Source organism: Salmo salar, chromosome 01 (assembly GCF_965601325.2).
Source record: "Salmo salar chromosome 01, fSalSal1, whole genome shotgun sequence".
Classification (NCBI taxonomy): Eukaryota; Metazoa; Chordata; class Actinopteri; order Salmoniformes; family Salmonidae; genus Salmo; species Salmo salar.
In genome coordinates this window covers 32,288,206-32,306,588 of record NC_138291.1, presented here as the reverse complement: position 1 = coordinate 32,306,588, position 18,383 = coordinate 32,288,206, and the positions used below count along the sequence as shown (strand labels likewise).

Sequence of the window (18,383 nt, the reverse complement as noted above, 5' to 3'; positions counted from 1 at the left end):
AGGCCACGAAGTCTTAAGATTATTAAAGTTGCATAACAATGTCCTAGCTTTTCAAAGAAACAAGAACAACAGCTTATTTCGGGAAATTTTAAACATTTCCAAATGACCTGAGCTATTCAATTTAAACGACCACGAAGGAACTCGAACCCTCAATCTTCTGATTCGAAGTCAGACGCCTTATCCATTAGGCAACGCAGTCTACATCATATACACCTATATGACATCATACAGATTTTGCTTTGCAACAATAGACATCAAAATTGTGAACCTGTCCGAATGAGGAAAGCTATTGATATTTAACAAGTAGGAAGACACTCTATCACTCCATCTTGCGATGCAGAATCAGACAGAATATTTCTCAGGCCTTGCAGTCTTTGATTATTAAAGTTGAATAACAATGTCCGAGCTTTTCAATGCAACAAGAACAAAGCCATTTTTCGGGAAACTAAGAACATTTCCAAATTAGCTGAGCTAATGAAATTAAACGATCACAAAGAGCCTCGACCCGTCAATATTGTGATTAGAAGGTAGGCACATTCTCCACTATGCCAGGCTAACTACTCAAGTTTCTCCAATATGACAACATACAGACTTTGCTTTCCAACAATAGACATCAACATTTTGAACCTGTCCGAATGAGGAAAGATGGTGATTTTTGACAAGTACGAAGAGGCTCGATCGTTCAATCTTGTGCTACAGAATCAAACACAATGTTTCTCAGGCCTCGAAGTCCTAAGATTATTAAAGTTGCATAACAATGTCCTAGCTTTTCAAAGAAACAAGAACAACACCTTATTTCGGGAAATGTTAAACATTTCCAAATGACCTGAGCTATTCAATTTAAACGACCACGAAGGGACTTGAACCCTCAATCTTCTGATTCGAAGTCAGACGCCTTATCCATTAGGCCACGCAGTCTACATCATATAGTCCTATATGACATCATACAGATTTTGCTTTGCAACAATAGACATCAAAATTGTGAACTTTTCCGAATGAGGAAAGCTAGTGATATTTAACAAGTAGGAAGACACTCTATCACCCCATCTTGCGATGCAGAATCAGACAGAATATTTCTCAGGCCTTGCAGTCTTTGATTATTAAAGTTGAATAACAATGTCCGAGCTTTTCAATGCAACAAGAACAAAGCCATATTTCGGGAAACTAAGAACATTTCCAAATTAGCTGAGCTAATGAAATTAAACGATCACAAAGAGCCTCGACCCGTCAATATTGTGATTAGAATGTAGGCACATTCTCCACTATGCCAGGCTAACTACTCAAGTTTCTCCAATATGACAACATACAGACTTTGCTTTCCAACAATAGACATCAACATTTTGAACCTGTCCGAATGAGGAAAGATGGTGATTTTTGACAAGTACGAAGACGCTCGATCGTTCAATCTTGTGCTAGAGAATCAAACACAATGTTTCTCAGGCCTCGAAGTCTTAAGATTATTAAAGTTGCATAACAATGTCCTAGCTTTTCAAAGAAACAAGAACAACACCTTATTTCGGGAAATTTTAAACATTTCCAAATGACCTGAGCTATTCAATTTAAACGACCACGAAGGAACTCGAACCCTCAATCTTCTGACTCGAAGTCAGACGCCTTATCCATTAGGCCACGCAGTCTACATCATATAGACCAATATGACATCATACAGATTTTGCTTTGCAACAATAGTCATCAAAATTGTGAATCTGTCCGAATGAGGAAAGCTAGTGATATTTAACAAGTACGAAGACACTCTATCACTCCATCTTGCGATGCAGAATCAGACAGAATATTTCTCAGGCCTTGCAGTCTTTGATTATTAAAGTTGAATAACAATGTCCGAGCTTTTCAATGCAACAAGAACAAAGCCATATTTCGGGAAACTAAGAACATTTCCAAATTAGCTGAGCTAATGAAATTAAACGATCACAAAGAGCCTCGACCCGTCAATATTGTGATTAGAAGGTAGGCACATTCTCCACTATGCCAGGCTAACTACTCAAGTTTCTCCAATATGACAACATACAGACTTTGCTTTCCAACAATAGACATCAACATTTTGAACCTGTCCGAATGAGGAAAGATGGTGATTTTTGACAAGAACGAAGAGGCTCGATCGTTCAATCTTGTGCTAAAGAATCAAACACAATGTTTCTCAGGCAACGAAGTCTTAAGATTATTAAAGTTGCATAACAATGTCCTAGCTTTTCAAAGAAACAAGAACAACACCTTATTTCGGGAAATTTTAAACATTTCCAAATGACTTGAGCTATTCAATTTAAACGACCACGAAGGGACTCGAACCCTCAATCTTCTGATTCGAAGTCAGACGCCTTATCCATTAGGCCACGCAGTCTACATCATATACACCTATATGACATCATACAGATTTTGCTTTGCAACAATAGACATCAAAATTGTGAACCTGTCCGAATGAGGAAAGCTATTGATATTTAACAAGTACGAAGACACTCTATCACTCCATCTTGCGATGCAGAATCAGACAGAATATTTCTCAGGCCTTGCAGTCTTTGATTATTAAAGTTGAATAACAATGTCCGAGCTTTTCAATGCAACAAGAACAAAGCCTTATTTCGGGAAACTAAGATCATTTCCAAATTAGCTGAGCTAATGAAATTAAACGATCACAAAGAGACTCGACCCGTCAATATTGTGATTAGAAGGTAGGCACATTCTCCACTATGCCAGGCTAACTACTCAAGTTTCTCCAATATGACAACATACAGACTTTGCTTTCCAACAATAGACATCAACATTTTGAACCTGTCCGAATGAGGAAAGATGGTGATTTTTGACAAGAACGAAGAGGCTCGATCGTTCAATCTTGTGCTACAGAATCAAACACAATGTTTCTCAGGCCTCGAATTCTTAAGATTATTAAAGTTGCATAACAATGTCCTAGATTTTCAAAGAAAGAAGAACAACACCTTATTTCGGCAAATTTGAAACATTTCCAAATGATCTGAGCTGTTCAATTTAAACGACCACGAAGGGACTCGAACCCTCAATCTTCTGATTCGAAGTCAGACGCCTTATCCATTAGGCCACGCAGTCTACATCATATACACCTATATGACATCATACAGATTTTGCTTTGCAACAATAGTCATCAAAATTGTGAACCTGTCCGAATGAGGAAAGCTAGTGATATTTAACAAGTACGAAGACACTCTATCACTCCATCTTGCGATGCAGAATCAGACAGAATATTTCTCAGGCCTTGCAGTCTTTGATTATTAAAGTTGAATAACAATGTCCGAGCTTTTCAATGCAACAAGAACAAAGCCATATTTCGGGAAACTAAGAACATTTCCAAATTAGCTGAGCTAATGAAATTAAACGATCACAAAGAGACTCGACCCGTCAATATTGTGATTCGAAGGTAGGCACATTCTCCACTATGCCAGGCTAACTACTCAAGTTTCTCCAATATGACAACATACAGACTTTGCTTTCCGTCAATAGACATCAACATTTTGAACCTGTCCGAATGAGGAAAGATGGTGATTTTTGACAAGAACGAAGAGGATCGATCGTTCAATCTTGTGCTAAAGAATCAAACACAATGTTTCTCAGGCCACGAAGTCTTAAGATTATTAAAGTTGCATAACAATGTCCTAGCTTTTCAAAGAAACAAGAACAACACCTTATTTCGGGAAATTTTAAACATTTCCAAATGACCTGAGCTATTCAATTTAAACGACCACGAAGGGACTCGAACCCTCAATCTTCTGATTCGAAGTCAGACGCCTTATCCATTAAGCCACGCAGTCTACATCATATAGACCTATATGACATCATACAGATTTTGCTTTGCAACAATAGACATCAAAATTGTGAACCTGTCCGAATGAGGAAAGCTAGTGATATTTAACAAGTACGAAGACACTCTATCACTCCATCTTGCGATGCAGAATCAGACAGAATATTTCTCAGGCCTTGCAGTCTTTGATTATTAAAGTTGAATAACAATGTCCGAGCTTTTCAATGCAACAAGAACAAAGCCTTATTTCGGGAAACTAAGAACATTTCCATATTAGCTGAGCTAATGAAATTAAACGATCACAAAGAGACTCGACCCGTCAATATTGTGATTAGAAGGTATGCACATTCTCCACTATGCCAGGCTAACTACTCAAGTTTCTCCAATATGACAACATACAGACTTTGCTTTCCAACAATAGACATCAACATTTTGAACCTGTCCGAATGAGGAAAGATGGTGATTTTTGACAAGTACGAAGAGGCTCGATCGTTCAATCTTGTGCTAAAGAATCAAACACAATGTTTCTCAGGCCACGAAGTCTTAAGATTATTAAAGTTGCATAACAATGTCCTAGCTTTTCAAAGAAACAAGAACAACACCTTATTTCGGGAAATTTTAAACATTTCCAAATGACCTGAGCTATTCAATTTAAACGACCACGAAGGGACTCGAACCCTCAATCTTCTGATTCGAAGTCAGACGCCTTATCCATTAGGCCACGCAGTCTACATCATATAGACCTATATGACATCATACAGATTTTGCTTTGCAACAATAGACATCAAAATTGTGAACCTGTCCGAATGAGGAAAGCTAGTGATATTTAACAAGTACGAAGACACTCTATCACTCCATCTTGCGATGCAGAATCAGACAGAATATTTCTCAGGCCTTGCAGTCTTTGATTATTAAAGTTGAATAACAATGTCCGAGCTTTTCAATGCAACAAGAACAAAGCCTTATTTCGGGAAACTAAGAACATTTCCAAATTAGCTGAGCTAATGAAATTAAACGATCACAAAGAGACTCGACCAGTCAATACCACTATGCCAGGCTAACTACTCAAGTTTCTCCAATATGACAACATACAGACTTTGCTTTCCAACAATAGACATCAACATTTTGAACCTGTCCGAATGAGGAAAGATGGTGATTTTTGACAAGTACGAAGAGGCTCGATCGTTCAATCTTGTGCTACAGAATCAAACACAATGTTTCTCAGGCCTCGAATTCTTAAGATTATTAAAGTTGCATAACAATGTCCTAGATTTTCAAAGAAAGAAGAACAACACCTTATTTCGGCAAATTTTAAACATTTCCAAATGATCTGAGCTGTTCAATTTAAACGACCACGAAGGGACTCGAACCCTCAATCTTCTGATTCGAAGTCAGACGCCTTATCCATTAGGCCACGCAGTCTACATCATATAGACCTATATGACATCATACAGATTTTGCTTTGCAACAATAGACATCAAAATTGTGAACCTGTCCGAATGAGGAAAGCTAGTGATATTTAACAAGTACGAAGACACTCTATCACTCCATCTTGCGATGCAGAATGAGACAGAATATTTCTCAGGCCTTGCAGTCTTTGATTATTAAAGTTGAATAACAATGTCCGAGCTTTTCAATGCAACAAGAACAAAGCCTTATTTCGGGAAACTAAGAACATTTCCAAATTAGCTGAGCTAATGAAATTAAACGATCACAAAGAGACTCGACCCGTCAATATTGTGATTAGAAGGTAGGCACATTCTCCACTATGCCAGGCTAACTACTCAAGTTTCTCCAATATGACAACATACAGACTTTGCTTTCCAACAATAGACATCAACATTTTGAACCTGTCCGAATGAGGAAAGATGGTGATTTTTGACAAGTAGGAAGAGGCTTGATCGTTCAATCTTGTGCTAAAGAATCAAACACAATGTTTCTCAGGCCACGAAGTCTTAAGATTATTAAAGTTGCATAACAATGTCCTAGCTTTTCAAAGAAACAAGAACAACACCTTATTTCGGGAAATTTTAAACATTTCCAAATGACCTGAGCTATTCAATTTAAACGACCACGAAGGGACTCGAACCCTCAATCTTCTGATTCGAAGTCAGACGCCTTATCCATTAGGCCACGCAGTCTACGTCATATAGACCTATATGACATCATACAGATTTTGCTTTGCAACAATAGACATCAAAATTGTGAACCTGTCCGAATGAGGAAAGCTAGTGATATTTAACAAGTACGAAGACACTCTATCACTCCATCTTGCGATGCAGAATCAGACAGAATATTTCTCAGGCCTTGCAGTCTTTGATTATTAAAGTTGAATAACAATGTCCGAGCTTTTCAATGCAACAAGAACAAAGCCTTATTTCGGGAAACTAAGAACATTTCCAAATTAGCTGAGCTAATGAAATTAAACGATCACAAAGAGACTCGACCCGTCAATATTGTGATTCGAAGGTAGGCACTTCTCCACTATGCCAGGCTAACTACTCAAGTTTCTCCAATATGACAACATACAGACTTTGCTTTCCAACAATAGACATCAACATTTTGAACCTGTCCGAATGAGGAAAGATGGTGATTTTTGACAAGTAGGAAGAGGCTCGATCGTTCAATCTTGTGCTACAGAATCAAACACAATGTTTCTCAGGCCACGAAGTCTTAAGATTATTAAAGTTGCATAACAATGTCCTAGCTTTTCAAAGAAACAAGAACAACACCTTATTTCGGGAAATTTTAAACATTTCCAAATGATCTGAGCTGTTCAATTTAAACGACCACGAAGGGACTCGAACCCTCAATCTTCTGATTCGAAGTCAGACGCCTTATCCATTAGGCCACGCAGTCTACATCATATAGACCTATATGACATCATACAGATTTTGCTTTGCAACAATAGACATCAAAATTGTGAACCTGTCCGAATGAGGAAAGCTAGTGATATTTAACAAGTACGAAGACACTCTATCACTCCATCTTGCGATGCAGAATCAGACAGAATATTTCTCAGGCCTTGCAGTCTTTGATTATTAAAGTTGAATAACAATGTCCGAGCTTTTCAATGCAACAAGAACAAAGCCTTATTTCGGGAAACTAAGAACATTTCCAAATTAGCTGAGCTAATGAAATTAAACGATCACAAAGAGACTCGACCCGTCAATATTGTGATAAGAAGGTAGGCACATTCTCCACTACGCCAGGCTAACTACTCAAGTTTCTCCAATATGACAACATACAGACTTTGCTTTCCAACAATAGACATCAACATTTTGAACCTGTCCGAATGAGGAAAGATGGTGATTTTTGACAAGTAGGAAGAGGCTCGATCGTTCAATCTTGTGCTAAAGAATCAAACACAATGTTTCTCAGGCCACGAAGTCTTAAGATTATTAAAGTTGCATAACAATGTCCTAGCTTTTCAAAGAAACAAGAACAACACCTTATTTCGGGAAATTTTAAACATTTCCAAATGACCTGAGCTATTCAATTTAAACGACCACGAAGGGACTCGAACCCTCAATCTTCTGATTCGAAGTCAGACGCCTTATCCATTAGGCCACGCAGTCTACGTCATATAGACCTATATGACATCATACAGATTTTGCTTTGCAACAATAGACATCAAAATTGTGAACCTGTCCGAATGAGGAAAGCTAGTGATATTTAACAAGTACGAAGACACTCTATCACTCCATCTTGCGATGCAGAATCAGACAGAATATTTCTCAGGCCTTGCAGTCTTTGATTATTAAAGTTGAATAACAATGTCCGAGCTTTTCAATGCAACAAGAACAAAGCCTTATTTCGGGAAACTAAGAACATTTCCAAATTAGCTGAGCTAATGAAATTAAACGATCACAAAGAGACTCGACCCGTCAATATTGTGATTAGAAGGTAGGCACATTCTCCACTATGCCAGGCTAACTACTCAAGTTTCTCCAATATGACAACATACAGACTTTGCTTTCCAACAATAGACATCAACATTTTGAACCTGTCCGAATGAGGAAAGATGGTGATTTTTGACAAGTAGGAAGAGGCTCGATCGTTCAATCTTGTGCTACAGAATCAAACACAATGTTTCTCAGGCCTCGAAGTCTTAAGATTATTAAAGTTGCATAACAATGTCCTAGCTTTTCAAAGAAAGAAGAACAACACCTTATTTCGGGAAATTTTAAACATTTCCAAATGATCTGAGCTGTTCAATTGAAACGACCACGAAGGGACTCGAACCCTCAATCTTCTGATTTGAAGTCAGACGCCTTATCCATCAGGCCACGCAGTCTACATCATATAGACCTATATGACATCATACAGATTTTGATTTGCAACAATAGACATCAAAATTGTGAACCTGTCCGAATGAGGAAAGCTAGTGATATTTAACAAGTACGAAGACACTCTATCACTCCATCTTGCGATGCAGAATGAGACAGAATATTTCTCAGGCCTTGCAGTCTTTGATTATTAAAGTTGAATAACAATGTCCGAGCTTTTCAATGCAACAAGAAAAAAGCCTTATTTCGAGAAACTAAGAACATTTCCAAATTAGCTGAGCTAATGAAATTAAACGATCACAAAGAGACTCGACCCGTCAATATTGTGATTAGAAGGTAGGCACATTCTCCACTATGCCAGGCTAACTACTCAAGTTTCTCCAATATGACAACATACAGACTTTGCTTTCCAACAATAGACATCAACATTTTGAACCTGTCCGAATGAGGAAAGATGGTGATTTTTGACAAGTACGAAGAGGCTCGATCGTTCAATCTTGTGCTACAGAATCAAACACAATGTTTCTCAGGCCTCGAAGTCCTAAGATTATTAAAGTTGCATAACAATGTCCTAGCTTTTCAAAGAAACAAGAACAACACCTTATTTCGGGAAATTTTAAACATTTCCAAATGATCTGAGCTGTTCAATTGAAACGACCACGAAGGGACTCGAACCCTCAATCTTCTGATTTGAAGTCAGACGCCTTATCCATCAGGCCACGCAGTCTACATCATATAGACCTATATGACATCATACAGATTTTGATTTGCAACAATAGACATCAAAATTGTGAACCTGTCCGAATGAGGAAAGCTAGTGATATTTAACAAGTACGAAGACACTCTATCACTCCATCTTGCGATGCAGAATGAGACAGAATATTTCTCAGGCCTTGCAGTCTTTGATTATTAAAGTTGAATAACAATGTCCGAGCTTTTCAATGCAACAAGAACAAAGCCTTATTTCGGGAAACTAAGAACATTTCCAAATTAGCTGAGCTAATGAAATTAAACGATCACAAAGAGACTCGACCCGTCAATATTGTGATTAGAAGGTAGGCACATTCTCCACTACGCCAGGCTAACTACTCAAGTTTCTCCAAAATGACAACATACAGACTTTGCTTTCCAACAATAGACATCAACATTTTGAACCTGTCCGAATGAGGAAAGATGGTGATTTTTGACAAGTAGGAAGAGGCTTGATCGTTCAATCTTGTGCTAAAGAATCAAACACAATGTTTCTCAGGCCACGAAGTCTTAAGATTATTAAAGTTGCATAACAATGTCCTAGCTTTTCAAAGAAACAAGAACAACACCTTATTTCGGGAAATTTTAAACATTTCCAAATGACCTGAGCTATTCAATTTAAACGACCACGAAGGGACTCGAACCCTCAATCTTCTGATTCGAAGTCAGACGCCTTATCCATTAGGCCACGCAGTCTACATCATATAGACCTATATGACATCATACAGATTTTGCTTTGCAACAATAGACATCAAAATTGTGAACCTGTCCGAATGAGGAAAGCTAGTGATATTTAACAAGTACGAAGACACTCTATCACTCCATCTTGCGATGCAGAATCAGACAGAATATTTCTCAGGCCTTGCAGTCTTTGATTATTAAAGTTGAATAACAATGTCCGAGCTTTTCAATGCAACAAGAACAAAGCCTTATTTCGGGAAACTAAGAACATTTCCAAATTAGCTGAGCTAATGAAATTAAACGATCACAAAGAGACTCGACCCGTCAATATTGTGATTAGAAGGTAGGCACATTCTCCACTATGCCAGGCTAACTACTCAAGTTTCTCCAATATGACAACATACAGACTTTGCTTTCCAACAATAGACATCAACATTTTGAACCTGTCCGAATGAGGAAAGATGGTGATTTTTGACAAGAACGAAGAGGCTCGATCGTTCAATCTTGTGCTACAGAATCAAACACAATGTTTCTCAGGCCTCGAATTCTTAAGATTATTAAAGTTGCATAACAATGTCCTAGATTTTCAAAGAAAGAAGAACAACACCTTATTTCGGCAAATTTTAAACATTTCCAAATGATCTGAGCTGTTCAATTTAAACGACCACGAAGGGACTCGAACCCTCAATCTTCTGATTCGAAGTCAGACGCCTTATCCATTAGGCCACGCAGTCTACATCATATACACCTATATGACATCATACAGATTTTGCTTTGCAACAATAGACATCAAAATTGTGAACCTGTCCGAATGAGGAAAGCTAGTGATATTTAACAAGTACGAAGACACTCTATCACTCCATCTTGCGATGCAGAATCAGACAGAATATTTCTCAGGCCTTGCAGTCTTTGATTATTAAAGTTGAATAACAATGTCCGAGCTTTTCAATGCAACAAGAACAAAGCCTTATTTCGGGAAACTAAGAACATTTCCAAATTAGCTGAGCTAATGAAATTAAACGATCACAAAGAGACTCGACCCGTCAATATTGTGATTCGAAGGTAGGCACATTCTCCACTATGCCAGGCTAACTACTCAAGTTTCTCCAATATGACAACATACAGACTTTGCTTTCCAACAATAGACATCAACATTTTGAACCTGTCCGAATGAGGAAAGATGGTGATTTTTGACAAGTAGGAAGAGGCTCGATCGTTCAATCTTGTGCTAAAGAATCAAACACAATGTTTCTCAGGCCACGAAGTCTTAAGATTATTAAAGTTGCATAACAATGTCCTAGCTTTTCAAAGAAACAAGAACAACACCTTATTTCGGGAAATTTTAAACATTTCCAAATGACCTGAGCTATTCAATTTAAACGACCACGAAGGGACTCGAACCCTCAATCTTCTGATTCGAAGTCAGACGCCTTATCCATTAGGCCACGCAGTCTACATCATATAGACCTATATGACATCATACAGATTTTGCTTTGCAACAATAGACATCAAAATTGTGAACCTGTCCGAATGAGGAAAGCTAGTGATATTTAACAAGTACGAAGACACTCTATCACTCCATCTTGCGATGCAGAATCAGACAGAATATTTCTCAGGCCTTGCAGTCTTTGATTATTAAAGTTGAAGAACAATGTCCGAGCTTTTCAATGCAACAAGAACAAAGCCTTATTTCTGGAAACTAAGAACATTTCCAAATTAGCTGAGCTAATGAAATTAAACGATCACAAAGAGCCTCGACCCGTCAATATTGTGATTAGAAGGTAGGCACTTTCTCCACTATGCCAGGCTAACTACTCAAGTTTCTCCAATATGACAACATAAAGACTTTGCTTTCCAACAATAGACATCAACATTTTGAACCCGTCCGAATGAGGAAAGATGGTGATTTTTGACAAGTAGGAAGAGGCTCGATCGTTCAATCTTGTGCTACAGAATCAAACACAATGTTTCTCAGGCCACGAAGTCTTAAGATTATTAAAGTTGCATAACAATGTCCTAGCTTTTCAAAGAAACAAGAACAACACCTTATTTCGGGAAATTTTAAACATTTCCAAATGACCTGAGCTATTCAATTTAAACGACCACGAAGGGACTCGAACCCTCAATCTTCTGATTCGAAGTCAGACGCCTTATCCATTAGGCCACGCAGTCTACATCATATAGACCTATATGACATCATACAGATTTTGCTTTGCAACAATAGACATCAAAATTGTGAACCTGTCCGAATGAGGAAAGCTAGTGATATTTAACAAGTACGAAGACACTCTATCACTCCATCTTGCGATGCAGAATCAGACAGAATATTTCTCAGGCCTTGCAGTCTTTGATTATTAAAGTTGAATAACAATGTCCGAGCTTTTCAATGCAACAAGAACAAAGCCTTATTTCGGGAAACTAAGAACATTTCCAAATTAGCTGAGCTAATGAAATTAAACGATCACAAAGAGACTCGACCAGTCAATATTGTGATTAGAAGGTAGGCACATTCTCCACTATGCCAGGCTAACTACTCAAGTTTCTCCAATATGACAACATACAGACTTTGCTTTCCAACAATAGACATCAACATTTTGAACCTGTCCGAATGAGGAAAGATGGTGATTTTTGACAAGTAGGAAGAGGCTCGATCGTTCAATCTTGTGCTAGAGAATCAAACACAATGTTTCTCAGGCCTCGAAGTCTTAAGATTATTAAAGTTGCATAACAATGTCCTAGCTTTTCAAAGAAACAAGAACAACACCTTATTTCGGGAAATTTTAAACATTTCCAAATGACCTGAGCTATTCAATTTAAACGACCACGAAGGGACTCGAACCCTCAATCTTCTGATTCGAAGTCAGACGCCTTATCCATTAGGCCACGCAGTCTACATCATATAGACCTATATGACATCATACAGATTTTGCTTTGCAACAATAGACATCAAAATTGTGAACCTGTCCGAATGAGGAAAGCTAGTGATATTTAACAAGTACGAAGACACTCTATCACTCCATCTTGCGATGCAGAATCAGACAGAATATTTCTCAGGCCTTGCAGTCTTTGATTATTAAAGTTGAATAACAATGTCCGAGCTTTTCAATGCAACAAGAACAAAGCCTTATTTCGGGAAACTAAGAACATTTCCAAATTAGCTGAGCTAATGAAATTAAACGATCACAAAGAGACTCGACCCGTCAATATTGTGATTAGAAGGTAGGCACTTTCTCCACTATGCCAGGCTAACTACTCAAGTTTCTCCAATATGACAACATACAGACTTTGCTTTCCAACAATAGACATCAACATTTTGAACCTGTCCGAATGAGGAAAGATGGTGATTTTTGACAAGTACGAAGAGGACTCGATCGTTCAATCTTGTGCTACAGAATCAAACACAATGTTTCTCAGGCCACGAAGTCTTAAGATTATTAAAGTTGCATAACAATGTCCTAGCTTTTCAAAGAAACAAGAACAACACCTTATTTCGGGAAATTTTAAACATTTCCAAATGACCTGAGCTATTCAATTTAAACGACCACGAAGGGACTCGAACCCTCAATCTTCTGATTCGAAGTCAGACGCCTTATCCATTAGGCCACGCAGTCTACATCATATAGACCTATATGACATCATACAGATTTTGCTTTGCAACAATAGACATCAAAATTGTGAACCTGTCCGAATGAGGAAAGCTAGTGATATTTAACAAGTACGAAGACACTCTATCACTCCATCTTGCGATGCAGAATCAGACAGAATATTTCTCAGGCCTTGCAGTCTTTGATTATTAAAGTTGAATAACAATGTCCGAGCTTTTCAATGCAACAAGAACAAAGCCTTATTTCGGGAAACTAAGAACATTTCCAAATTAGCTGAGCTAATGAAATTAAACGATCACAAAGAGACTCGACCCGTCAATATTGTGATTAGAAGGTAGGCACATTCTCCACTATGCCAGGCTAACTACTCAAGTTTCTCCAATATGACAACATACAGACTTTGCTTTCCAACAATAGACATCAACATTTTGAACCTGTCCGAATGAGGAAAGATGGTGATTTTTGACAAGTACGAAGAGGCTCGATCGTTCAATCTTGTGCTACAGAATCAAACACAATGTTTCTCAGGCCTCGAAGTCCTAAGATTATTAAAGTTGCATAACAATGTCCTAGCTTTTCAAAGAAACAAGAACAACACCTTATTTCGGGAAATTTTAAACATTTCCAAATGACCTGAGCTATTCAATTTAAACGACCACGAAGGGACTCGAACCCTCAATCTTCTGATTCGAAGTCAGACGCCTTATCCATTAGGCCACGCAGTCTACATCATATAGACCTATATGACATCATACAGATTTTGCTTTGCAACAATAGACATCAAAATTGTGAACCTGTCCGAATGAGGAAAGCTAGTGATATTTAACAAGTAGGAAGACACTCTATCACTCCATCTTGCGATGCAGAATCAGACAGAATATTTCTCAGGCCTTGCAGTCTTTGATTATTAAAGTTGAATAACAATGTCCGAGCTTTTCAATGCAACAAGAACAAAGCCTTATTTCGGGAAACTAAGAACATTTCCAAATTAGCTGAGCTAATGAAATTAAACGATCACAAAGAGACTCGACCCGTCAATATTGTGATTAGAAGGTAGGCACATTCTCCACTATGCCAGGCTAACTACTCAAGTTTCTCCAATATGACAACATACAGACTTTGCTTTCCAACAATAGACATCAACATTTTGAACCTGTCCGAATGAGGAAAGATGGTGATTTTTGACAAGTAGGAAGAGGCTCGATCGTTCAATCTTGTGCTACAGAATCAAACACAATGTTTCTCAGGCCACGAAGTCTTAAGATTATTAAAGTTGCATAACAATGTCCTAGCTTTTCAAAGAAACAAGAACAACACCTTATTTCGGGAAATTTTAAACATTTCCAAATGACCTGAGCTATTCAATTCAAACGACCACGAAGGGACTCGAACCCTCAATCTTCTGATTCGAAGTCAGACGCCTTATCCATTAGGCCACGCAGTCTACATCATATAGACCTATATGACATCATACAGATTTTGCTTTGCAACAATAGACATCAAAATTGTGAACCTGTCCGAATGAGGAAAGCTAGTGATATTTGACAAGTACGAAGACACTCTATCACTCCATCTTGCGATGCAGAATCAGACAGAATATTTCTCAGGCCTTGCAGTCTTTGATTATTAAAGTTGAATAAGAATGTCCGAGCTTTTCAATGCAACAAGAACAAAGCCTTATTTCGAGAAACTAAGAACATTTCCAAATTAGCTGAGCTAATGAAATTAAACGATCACAAAGAGACTCGACCCGTCAATATTGTGATTAGAAGGTAGGCACATTCTCCACTGTGCCAGGCTAACTACTCAAGTTTCTCCAATATGACAACATACAGACTTTGCTTTCCAACAATAGACATCAACATTTTGAACCTGTCCGAATGAGGAAAGATGGTGATTTTTGACAAGTACGAAGAGACTCGATCCTTCAATCTTGTGCTACAGAATCAAACACAATGTTTCTCAGGCCTCGAAGTCCTAAGATTATTAAAGTTGCATAACAATGTCCTAGCTTTTCAAAGAAACAAGAACAACTCCTTATTTCGGGAAATTTTAAACATTTCCAAATGACCTGAGCTATTCAATTTAAACGACCACGAAGGGACTCGAACCCTCAATCTTCTGATTCGAAGTCAGACGCCTTATCCATTAGGCCACGCAGTCTACATCATATAGACCTATATGACATCATACAGATTTTGCTTTGCAACAATAGACATCAAAATTGTGAACCTGTCCGAATGAGGAAAGCTAGTGATATTTAACAAGTACGAAGACACTCTATCACTCCATCTTGCGATGCAGAATCAGACAGAATATTTCTCAGGCCTTGCAGTCTTTGATTATTAAAGTTGAATAACAATGTCCGAGCTTTTCAATGCAACAAGAACAAAGCCTTATTTCTGGAAACTAAGAACATTTCCAAATTAGCTGAGCTAATGAAATTAAACGATCACAAAGAGACTCGACCCGTCAATATTGTGATTAGAAGGTAGGCACTTTCTCCACTATGCCAGGCTAACTACTCAAGTTTCTCCAATATGACAACATACAGACTTTGCTTTCCAACAATAGACATCAACATTTTGAACCTGTCCGAATGAGGAAAGATGGTGATTTTTGACAAGTAGGAAGAGGCTCGATCGTTCAATCTTGTGCTACAGAATCAAACACAATGTTTCTCAGGCCACGAAGTCTTAAGATTATTAAAGTTGCATAACAATGTCCTAGATTTTCAAAGAAAGAAGAACAACACCTTATTTCGGCAAATTTGAAACATTTCCAAATGATCTGAGCTGTTCAATTTAAACGACCACGAAGGGACTCGAACCCTCAATCTTCTGATTCGAAGTCAGACGCCTTATCCATTAGGCCACGCAGTCTACATCATATACACCTATATGACATCATACAGATTTTGCTTTGCAACAATAGTCATCAAAATTGTGAACCTGTCCGAATGAGGAAAGCTAGTGATATTTAACAAGTACGAAGACACTCTATCACTCCATCTTGCGATGCAGAATCAGACAGAATATTTCTCAGGCCTTGCAGTCTTTGATTATTAAAGTTGAATAACAATGTCCGAGCTTTTCAATGCAACAAGAACAAAGCCATATTTCGGGAAACTAAGAACATTTCCAAATTAGCTGAGCTAATGAAATTAAACGATCACAAAGAGACTCGACCCGTCAATATTGTGATTCGGAGGTAGGCACATTCTCCACTATGCCAGGCTAACTACTCGAGTTTCTCCAATATGACAACATACAGACTTTGCTTTCCATCAATAGACATCAACATTTTGAACCTGTCCGAATGAGGAAAGATGGTGATTTTTGACAAGAACGAAGAGGATCGATCGTTCAATCTTGTGCTAAAGAATCAAACACAATGTTTCTCAGGCCACGAAGTCTTAAGATTATTAAAGTTGCATAACAATGTCCTAGCTTTTCAAAGAAACAAGAACAACACCTTATTTCGGGAAATTTTAAACATTTCCAAATGACCTGAGCTATTCAATTTAAACGACCACGAAGGGACTCGAACCCTGAATCTTCTGATTCGAAGTCAGACGCCTTATCCATTAAGCCACGCAGTCTACATCATATAGACCTATATGACATCATACAGATTTTGCTTTGCAACAATAGACATCAAAATTGTGAACCTGTCCGAATGAGGAAAGCTAGTGATATTTAACAAGTACGAAGACACTCTATCACTCCATCTTGCGATGCAGAATCAGACAGAATATTTCTCAGGCCTTGCAGTCTTTGATTATTAAAGTTGAATAACAATGTCCGAGCTTTTCAATGCAACAAGAACAAAGCCTTATTTCGGGAAACTAAGAACATTTCCATATTAGCTGAGCTAATGAAATTAAACGATCACAACGAGACTCGACCCGTCAATATTGTGATTAGAAGGTATGCACATTCTCCACTATGCCAGGCTAACTACTCAAGTTTCTCCAATATGACAACATACAGACTTTGCTTTCCAACAATAGACATCAACATTTTGAACCTGTCCGAATGAGGAAAGATGGTGATTTTTGACAAGAACGAAGAGGCTCGATCGTTCAATCTTGTGCTACAGAATCAAACACAATGTTTCTCAGGCCTCGAATTCTTAAGATTATTAAAGTTGCATAACAATGTCCTAGATTTTCAAAGAAAGAAGAACAACACCTTATTTCGGCAAATTTTAAACATTTCCAAATGATCTGAGCTGTTCAATTTAAACGACCACGAAGGGACTCGAACCCTCAATCTTCTGATTCGAAGTCAGACGCCTTATCCATTAGGCCACGCAGTCTACATCATATACACCTATATGACATCATACAGATTTTGCTTTGCAACAATAGTCATCAAAATTGTGAACCTGTCCGAATGAGGAAAGCTAGTGATATTTAACAAGTACGAAGACACTCTATCACTCCATCTTGCGATGCAGAATCAGACAGAATATTTCTCAGGCCTTGCAGTCTTTGATTATTAAAGTTGAATAACAATGTCCGAGCTTTTCAATGCAACAAGAACAAAGCCATATTTCGGGAAACTAAGAACATTTCCAAATTAGCTGAGCTAATGAAATTAAACGATCACAAAGAGACTCGACCCGTCAATATTGTGATTCGGAGGTAGGCACATTCTCCACTATGCCAGGCTAACTACTCGAGTTTCTCCAATATGACAACATACAGACTTTGCTTTCCATCAATAGACATCAACATTTTGAACCTGTCCGAATGAGGAAAGATGGTGATTTTTGACAAGTAGGAAGAGGCTTGATCGTTCAATCTTGTGCTAAAGAATCAAACACAATGTTTCTCAGGCCACGAAGTCTTAAGATTATTAAAGTTGCATAACAATGTCCTAGCTTTTCAAAGAAACAAGAACAACACCTTATTTCGGGAAATTTTAAACATTTCCAAATGACCTGAGCTATTCAATTTAAACGACCACATAGGGACTCAAACCATCAATCTTCTGATTCGAAGTCAGACGCCTTATCCATTAGGCCACGCAGTCTACGTCATATAGACCTATATGACATCATACAGATTTTGCTTTGCAACAATAGACATCAAAATTGTGAACCCGTCCGTATGAGGAAAGCTAGTGATATTTAACAAGTACGAAGACACTCTATCACTCCATCTTGCGATGCAGAATCAGACAGAATATTTCTCAGGCCTTGCAGTCTTTGATTATTAAAGTTGAAGAACAATGTCCGAGCTTTTCAATGCAACAAGAACAAAGCCTT

The 18,383-nt window shown here is 38.0% G+C and overlaps 21 non-coding genes across 21 annotated transcripts; all 21 read right to left on the bottom strand.

Annotated features, from left to right (window-relative positions):
• Positions 1–845: 845 nt before the first annotated feature.
• On the bottom strand, positions 846–918 carry trnar-ucg (transfer RNA arginine (anticodon UCG)). Its single transcript has one exon. It is a non-coding gene; the product is annotated as a tRNA-Arg (tRNA).
• A 1,365-nt stretch (positions 919–2,283) lies between these two features.
• trnar-ucg (transfer RNA arginine (anticodon UCG)) lies at positions 2,284–2,356 on the bottom strand. The gene has a single exon. It is a non-coding gene; the product is annotated as a tRNA-Arg (tRNA).
• A 646-nt stretch (positions 2,357–3,002) lies between these two features.
• Positions 3,003–3,075, bottom strand: trnar-ucg (transfer RNA arginine (anticodon UCG)). The gene has a single exon. It is a non-coding gene; the product is annotated as a tRNA-Arg (tRNA).
• Positions 3,076–3,721: 646 nt separating this feature from the next.
• Positions 3,722–3,794, bottom strand: trnar-ucg (transfer RNA arginine (anticodon UCG)). The gene has a single exon. It is a non-coding gene; the product is annotated as a tRNA-Arg (tRNA).
• Positions 3,795–4,440: 646 nt separating this feature from the next.
• On the bottom strand, positions 4,441–4,513 carry trnar-ucg (transfer RNA arginine (anticodon UCG)). The gene has a single exon. It is a non-coding gene; the product is annotated as a tRNA-Arg (tRNA).
• A 620-nt stretch (positions 4,514–5,133) lies between these two features.
• On the bottom strand, positions 5,134–5,206 carry trnar-ucg (transfer RNA arginine (anticodon UCG)). Its single transcript has one exon. It is a non-coding gene; the product is annotated as a tRNA-Arg (tRNA).
• A 646-nt stretch (positions 5,207–5,852) lies between these two features.
• On the bottom strand, positions 5,853–5,925 carry trnar-ucg (transfer RNA arginine (anticodon UCG)). Its single transcript has one exon. It is a non-coding gene; the product is annotated as a tRNA-Arg (tRNA).
• A 645-nt stretch (positions 5,926–6,570) lies between these two features.
• trnar-ucg (transfer RNA arginine (anticodon UCG)) lies at positions 6,571–6,643 on the bottom strand. The gene has a single exon. It is a non-coding gene; the product is annotated as a tRNA-Arg (tRNA).
• Positions 6,644–7,289: 646 nt separating this feature from the next.
• On the bottom strand, positions 7,290–7,362 carry trnar-ucg (transfer RNA arginine (anticodon UCG)). The gene has a single exon. It is a non-coding gene; the product is annotated as a tRNA-Arg (tRNA).
• A 2,084-nt stretch (positions 7,363–9,446) lies between these two features.
• Positions 9,447–9,519, bottom strand: trnar-ucg (transfer RNA arginine (anticodon UCG)). Its single transcript has one exon. It is a non-coding gene; the product is annotated as a tRNA-Arg (tRNA).
• A 646-nt stretch (positions 9,520–10,165) lies between these two features.
• On the bottom strand, positions 10,166–10,238 carry trnar-ucg (transfer RNA arginine (anticodon UCG)). The gene has a single exon. It is a non-coding gene; the product is annotated as a tRNA-Arg (tRNA).
• Positions 10,239–10,884: 646 nt separating this feature from the next.
• Positions 10,885–10,957, bottom strand: trnar-ucg (transfer RNA arginine (anticodon UCG)). The gene has a single exon. It is a non-coding gene; the product is annotated as a tRNA-Arg (tRNA).
• A 646-nt stretch (positions 10,958–11,603) lies between these two features.
• trnar-ucg (transfer RNA arginine (anticodon UCG)) lies at positions 11,604–11,676 on the bottom strand. The gene has a single exon. It is a non-coding gene; the product is annotated as a tRNA-Arg (tRNA).
• A 646-nt stretch (positions 11,677–12,322) lies between these two features.
• Positions 12,323–12,395, bottom strand: trnar-ucg (transfer RNA arginine (anticodon UCG)). The gene has a single exon. It is a non-coding gene; the product is annotated as a tRNA-Arg (tRNA).
• A 647-nt stretch (positions 12,396–13,042) lies between these two features.
• On the bottom strand, positions 13,043–13,115 carry trnar-ucg (transfer RNA arginine (anticodon UCG)). The gene has a single exon. It is a non-coding gene; the product is annotated as a tRNA-Arg (tRNA).
• Positions 13,116–13,761: 646 nt separating this feature from the next.
• Positions 13,762–13,834, bottom strand: trnar-ucg (transfer RNA arginine (anticodon UCG)). Its single transcript has one exon. It is a non-coding gene; the product is annotated as a tRNA-Arg (tRNA).
• A 646-nt stretch (positions 13,835–14,480) lies between these two features.
• trnar-ucg (transfer RNA arginine (anticodon UCG)) lies at positions 14,481–14,553 on the bottom strand. The gene has a single exon. It is a non-coding gene; the product is annotated as a tRNA-Arg (tRNA).
• Positions 14,554–15,199: 646 nt separating this feature from the next.
• trnar-ucg (transfer RNA arginine (anticodon UCG)) lies at positions 15,200–15,272 on the bottom strand. The gene has a single exon. It is a non-coding gene; the product is annotated as a tRNA-Arg (tRNA).
• A 646-nt stretch (positions 15,273–15,918) lies between these two features.
• On the bottom strand, positions 15,919–15,991 carry trnar-ucg (transfer RNA arginine (anticodon UCG)). The gene has a single exon. It is a non-coding gene; the product is annotated as a tRNA-Arg (tRNA).
• A 646-nt stretch (positions 15,992–16,637) lies between these two features.
• Positions 16,638–16,710, bottom strand: trnar-ucg (transfer RNA arginine (anticodon UCG)). The gene has a single exon. It is a non-coding gene; the product is annotated as a tRNA-Arg (tRNA).
• A 646-nt stretch (positions 16,711–17,356) lies between these two features.
• Positions 17,357–17,429, bottom strand: trnar-ucg (transfer RNA arginine (anticodon UCG)). Its single transcript has one exon. It is a non-coding gene; the product is annotated as a tRNA-Arg (tRNA).
• Positions 17,430–18,383: the final 954 nt, after the last annotated feature.